Source organism: Astatotilapia calliptera, chromosome 20 (genome assembly GCF_900246225.1).
Source record: "Astatotilapia calliptera chromosome 20, fAstCal1.2, whole genome shotgun sequence".
NCBI lineage: Eukaryota > Metazoa > Chordata > Actinopteri > Cichliformes > Cichlidae > Astatotilapia > Astatotilapia calliptera.
In genome coordinates this window covers 22,991,510-22,998,530 of record NC_039321.1, presented here as the reverse complement: position 1 = coordinate 22,998,530, position 7,021 = coordinate 22,991,510, and positions in this window count along the sequence as shown.

Below are 7,021 nucleotides of genomic sequence, written 5' to 3'. Positions count from 1 at the left end.
AATCATGAGATCTTGGAGTGCTACCTAGTTCCCTGCACTTTCTGCCTCATCAGACCACCGACTGTCTGACAGCTGTCAAGTGTCTCAGTCCACATTTCTTCTTATTATAAACTACTAAGTAGAGCTGGGCGATAGAACGATAACGATATGTATCGCGATATAACTTTTACTCGATAGAGAAATTAAGCTATCGCGATAGACCTCGCCGCTCTTGTCCTCTTAAAATAAAAAAAAAAATAAAAAAAAAAAAAAGGTCAGCCAATCCAAACTAAGTAGCGCAGAGCCGAACCAATCACAGCCGCAGCGTCACGTCGCGTGACTTGTTGCGTACAGCACAAGTGCCAAGCCGCACGTGTGTTTGTTTGGGAAGCAGCCAATGGAGGAAATGAGTGTGCCGACTAGAAAAATCAACCGAGCGTGACCGAAGAGAAAACAGATGATGGTTCCAATGCCGGAGAGATTGTCGAACGGAAGAGCCATAGAAGTTCCGTAGTGTGAAGGTATTTCGGCTATTTCAAGTCTGACAAAAAACAGAGTAGCGTGCACTGTAAATTGTGCCGAAAGCAAGTCTGGAAATACAATAAACTGGTGCATGCGTCACACTGTGCGCCACGTTATTGTTTCAGTGAAATGAATTTCTACAATACTGTTAATTCTACTCTCTGCAGTGTTTAAATGCTTACATATACACACAGTTACTGTCGGTCCACACATACGACTCAGTTCTGCTTCTATGCCGCAGCTTTGTCTACTTTTTCTCACCGAGGCTTCTAGACTTCTGATTGGCCAACATTTCTGCACGGTTAGGAATCTAGCGCCACCTGCTGCTTTGGCATGTTCATAGCAGCGTTTTCCTTCATTTCTGCCTTTATGTGTGGACGGGATTATTTTTTAAAACGAAAACGGAAAATCTCCGTTTTCAAAAATACCCGTGTACGTGTGGACGTAGCCTCAGTCTCTGACTGGAAGCGCTAATTCGTCATTCGGCTTTTGTCAGACTAAAGTAACTGTTAAAACTGTTTGAAAAGCTCAGCTATACAACAAGGAGAGATTGAGAATTTCCTTTTAGTTCTCAGTTTATTTGATATTGACAAAAGTTAGTCAGTTTTGTCTGTTATTCTGTAAAACAAACTAAGATTTATTTTTAGAATTAATATTTTGTTTCTAAGTGGAATTGACAATTTAGTAGTCTGTTTCGTTTGTTCTCTTTTGAAACTTAAACGCTTTAGCGGCTGCCTTTTGTGTAGTTTGCAATATTTGCCTTTATTTATCTGAAAAAGTCTCATGTTCCTTGAGTACATCTACCCTGTTGAACTTATTATGGGAAATAAATATTTGAATAAAAACAAGCTGCTGATTATTTCACATTTTACTTGTGAGCAACGGCACATTTAAATCTTACAAATATAGTTATTTGGCTTATATCGTGATAGATATCGTTATCGCCTGAAATGAAAAAAACATATCGTGATATGAAAAAATCTCATATCGCCCAGCTCTACTACTAAGGTGATATTCAAGGAACTTTAATTGTCTGAGCTGCTGTTGAGGCAGATAATGCACTGCACATTACGCTTGGAAATTTGATTTCACTCCAGAAATGACAGACAAAATGGATTTAGTAAATGTGAGCAACAAACACGACTTCGTGTTACATGGCTTAACACCTCTCGTGTGAACATGCAGCAACCTTCGGTTCACAGGAAAGAGATGAGTCAGTATAGCGCTGACGTCTGGATGTCCTGATGGTGTGCAGTTAGACGTGCAAAGTCTTGTTTTCCTGTGTCCTACAAACAAAATGAAGCTTAATGGGTTAGTGTTTGGCTAGCACTCTGGCTGCATTAATCACACTGAACTGAAATAAGGTTAAAAAAAAAGTGTCTTCTGTTTATCCCGGCTCCCTTAAGTGCTGCTGGTCAGATAAATATGGCAAACACTTTATAGTTCTTGATGTTCTAAAGCTGCAGCAGAGAGCTTCGACACTCTCATCTGATACAGGCAACTCTAACATTTAAAGTTTGTTCAAACAAAAGAAGACTTTTTAAATGTAAAGTAGGGAAATGAGCCCATCTTCTATTAACCTCTGGCTACATTAGCCGTAGGCTCAGGGACAAAGACTGCCCTCTGTAGGATGAGTATAGCTAAGAAAAAACTACTGACTTGAATCACACACTTGGTTAGTTTAACCCTCACTGTCACTCATAACTGACCGAGAGCTCATAACTAATCTGAGAAATGAAGGGATCATTTCAGGAAAAGACTCCGTTCCCTTATCCTGAAGGTTTGTTATTTTGAAGGAATGATTTGGAACCGGGCAGTGCAGAGCGACTGCAGCAGCTGTGCTGTAATACTGCTCCCGCCTTGATTTTATTTATTTATTTATTTTTGGGGGGGGGCTGTCAAGTTATCTGGTTCTGCATTTGCATGATGTCCAAGCCTGTTGTCCTATATTTACTTTTTTGCCTTGGGGCAGTACCTGATCTGTTAACCGATTGGTTCACAAAGGTCCATCTACAGTACAGTGGATTACACAATACAACCCTTCACTTTATCATGAACCTGTTTTAGCCCAAGCATTGCTGTAACATAAGACTTGCCTTAAAAGCACATTAAATAACATGCCTAAACTTAAAATGCAACTATTTACACCAAGTAGGTGTGCCATGTGTTACCATACACCTGCAGACAGACCTGCTCTGATTGGATGATATATGTGCTCATCATTGTTAGGTTTTATTGAACCTTTCCAGTGTTGTTTAGACGGAGAGTTAGACTTTGACTTCTTTCATTCAGAGTCAGAGCACAATCAGAATACATATCATAAACAATATGTGATACTGGGATGTCCTTTGCTTAGCAACATAAAATCCATTAGGCGAACATGTTATAGTTAAATAAAAGTAAATTAAACTAGATGTGAAGAAATATTTTAGTTTGTGTGTTGTTGTGTGTAATATTTTTTAAATGACTTTTGAGAGCAATTAAAACTAACTGAAGCAATTTTGTGCACTACAATAATTAAATAAAGTAAAGCTGTGAAGAAAATATCCCTAGTTTTAGTATCTGTTAGTTTAGTATAAAAATAAAGTATTAAAACTTGAGTCATGAGGTGTTGAGAGACTGTTGGAGACTCTGAATGTCTACAATACTATGACACAATTTGAGTGAACCGCTTTCCAAAAGTTGTTTTTATTCTAATACCTGTACTAAGTTTCCTAACTCTAGCCTCTGACACATGCCCTCCATACAATAATAATTAGACTTAAACCAAGAGGGAAACTAATTAAACCGAAACTAAAACAAACCTTTTTTTTTTAACGATAAAAACAAACATGAAATAAGGAAGCACCCTCAGCAAACTAAACATAAATTAAAGAACAATAATAGAATCCAATAAATACGAATAAGACTACATATCTGTGATAACTTGGCTAGAAGGTGAGATTTGTAAATGACTATTTGTTTTCGCAATTTTTGGCTGTTTATCGGTGTTTTTAGTGTGTTTACTAGGGTTGAGAGTGACTGGCGTGACGTGGATGACGGTATCAGGAGTTTAAAAGGGGGGATGAGGGGGTGGGAGACAAATAATCCTCTATTTGCACGTCGTCTTCCGGCGGAGCTGTATGACGCACGGGGTGCAAAGATTAAATAAATAAATAAATGCATCTTTTTAAAACGGTGTTTGTGTGATTTTTGTTTGTTTGTTTTTGTTTTTTAGTAAGTTGAGACGTGTTGTTGGGGTAATTGAACGCAACCCCAGGATGCACAACTGGCAGGAGAACGAAATCCGAAGACTGCTAAGGATCCGCAACTTGATCGCGGGCACGGCGAGAACTCCGCGGTTTACCGGCGGATAAACAGCTGCTGGCGGAGAGGGTCGTCCGCGGGTCACTGTACCACGAGCAGAAGACCCGCTGCGGGACCGAGCGCGTCGTCTAGCTGATACGTAGACAGCGACGTGATCTTCGAAATGCCCAGGGGGGGGAACCCGGTGAAGCGCCATCCCCAGCACCTACACCCGCCACGCCCACCTCCGCACCGAAGTGCAGTCAGGGACGAAGTGGACGACAGAGGGCTCAACAAGCACCTGGGCCCAGCGGAGGTGGATGACGACGAGGACCAGTACAGCCCACCAGAACACGTGCACACAATCAGCCCCGTGAGTTTGATTCTGTTGCAAGTTTGCAGGGGCGGTGCTAGATGCTATCAATCAAGCGCTGGTATCGGTATCAGATCGATTCTAGTGCAACAGGGTCAATACTTAGTTTCTGTCCTCGAAGTTCAGTACTTCTAAACCGAATTGTTAATTTTTATTTTTTAAGAATGGGGGGAAAAAAAACTTTAAACTGCACTCTAAAAAATGTCTGAACCATTCTGTTGAATGTCTTTATTTGTAGCCTTGAGCACACTGAAACAACAAGCTTGTTTGACGTTTGAACTTCTATGGAGACCAGTGCATTTAGATTCCAGTAAAAATCACTAAAATAGTATAAATAGTATGTGAATTGGTCGTGAGGTGCAGATATCACATAGACTGGTTTAAACACACTACTGCACAGGAGGTTTTGGTCCAGTTACACTTTACTCTGTTTATATTCTCTATACAGGTCTGGCTCCACAGAGTAGCTCAAGCCTTTTACAGCAGGTAGTGAGGTCTGTGGGAGCTACATCATTTTTTCTGTGCACATTGAAAACCTACAACAAAGCCCAAGCGTTCATGGCTATTCTTCAGTTTTCAAATTATCAGCAAAGACCATGCAGAGGTGTTTATTATTATCCCATATACTTTTGATGTTGGGGTTTAGTGGAAAGGACTTTCTGAAATTGATCGGCATGCCCTTGGATGTTCTTAGTATTTAGGTGTAGGTGGGCTTCATTGTTGCACACACATTGTCTTTGAACACAAATTTTCACAGTTGGATCCACTCTGTCAGATAAGCTAGCTTTTAAAAGAATGCCATCAGATTCCTGCATGCATTTAAACTGACCTCTGGCCAGTATTTGGGTCTCCAGTTCTTTATCTAATCTGTAGGAAATCTGCATAAGGATCAGTATCACTTATTCAATATTCTGTCCTTATCAGGAGGCTGTTTTATTGCTGGAGTTTGTTCTATTCACCAGAGTAGATTTGAAGGGATGGTCGACTGTAAGACCGGTGGCCATAGTTTCACTTTGAGCAGACAGATGAAAGGGTGTCACTGTCTTCTAATTGCATGCTGCAATGTCTTTGTTTTACAGCACACGGTGATGGAGGAAGTCTCCACATCAGTGTTGGCGACGGATGCCCAGATCAGAGAGATGGATGCCTGTTTGCAGAGGTTAAAGGAGCATGAGAGGGAAATGAAGAACAGTCTCATGAGCCAGTTCATAGCCATGAATGAAAGAATAGGACGTGACACCTCAAACTTGTGAAAGACTACTGTCCAAGTTTCCTTTGCCTTTGGCTCCTTCAGGCTGCTGACTGACTCGTTCTTGTGTGAATGGCACTTGTTCACCACGTGTCCAGTGCCTCAGCCCAAATTAACCTCAACTCTGTTCAGTTGTAGCTACTACTGATCCAGGTCATGTTCACACTTTTGTTTTCTGTGAATTGATTTCAGTCGTTAGTTAACCAGTACATATTTTTAGATGCATACTGTAATTCAATTTTATCGTACTAGCAAAGTAAACGTAGAAAATGAATAGCTGGTCTTTCTGGTTCTGCCTTTGCTTTTTGATAACACAGCCTACTGTGGAAGACTAAATAGAGTGGCTTTCTTTGTGTCAAAGAGTGCTGTGTGTTTTCTTTTCTTTTAAATTTCCCTGAGCGCTCTCACCTTCTGTGTAGCTGTGTGTAACTCAGATTTTCATCTTGTCTACAAATGACTAAGCAAGAATGAAAATGCAGTAGGCATGTTTGGCTTTTCTGAAAAATTCTTTTCTATAGAAATGCGGGTGGTTTGATCTACATTCCTCTTCACTCTCAGTGCTTTTGAACCTTTTAAGCTTCACCATCATGCTTCTGGGATCTGAGTTGTGTGAGTCTGAAAATCTGCATTTGGTGGATTAATACCTGCAGCGTGAACAGAAAATAAAAGATAGCTGAGTTAGTCTAGTGTCTGACACGCGGGTGGGTGTATTCCTCCACCATCCAGGCCAGACATGTTTGAGTGAACACTGAAATGTAACACAAAGTAGGAGTGCGCTCAGCTCCAGATCTTAAACATGTATCGCGTGCCCGGTCTTGACAAATATGAAAACAAACAGAATACAGGCACCAGATGGGAAACATTCATTTTTCTTACCAAATATTGAAAGCATATTTTGGCTGAGACATCATCAGGATAGTCTGATGTATAATAAGATGAAATAATATTTTAGAATATAGTATAATAATTGTATAGAAATATGAGGTGAGGTCCAATCAACAAAGAGGACACACCGGCACGATAGAGAGCAGGCTAACCACCCAGATGAGAAAACTGCCATGAAAGAACAAAACAAAAAACATCACGTCATCATCCACAGTTAAATACTACAATAAGTTATAGCAGAATAAAAGTAACAGACTTGTATGAAGCTTTATCCCAATATGTTTGTCTTTATTTTGAACCGACCAAAACAGAATCTCTTATGAAGCCAAATATGTGCTCTGCTTGTTGAAAGGTTTCACCCTCTTTCACAGGGTCGGTGATGGCAGGTGTGGACTCAACACGGAACCTGCTGCTCAGTCATTTCCTGCGATCTTGTGGAACTGTCGAATTACAGGTACTCCTCTGTAGGTGATGCTGTTTGGTGTAATTGAGGGCAGTTTTTTCCTCACTCTTATAGATTAAGCAGCCTTACCCAACAATGGATATTAAGAAGAACACGTGTACATATTGTGTGCTGGTTTGTGGAAACAGTGGGCCACACTCATTTGTAAAAGCAGAACAAATTGCAGCTGCTGCTTTGTGATGTGTTTGGAGGAAATGGTAAAAGCTTGTAATGTGATTTGACATTTACAGGACAACATGGGTTGTCACGAGCTTTCTGAGAAAGC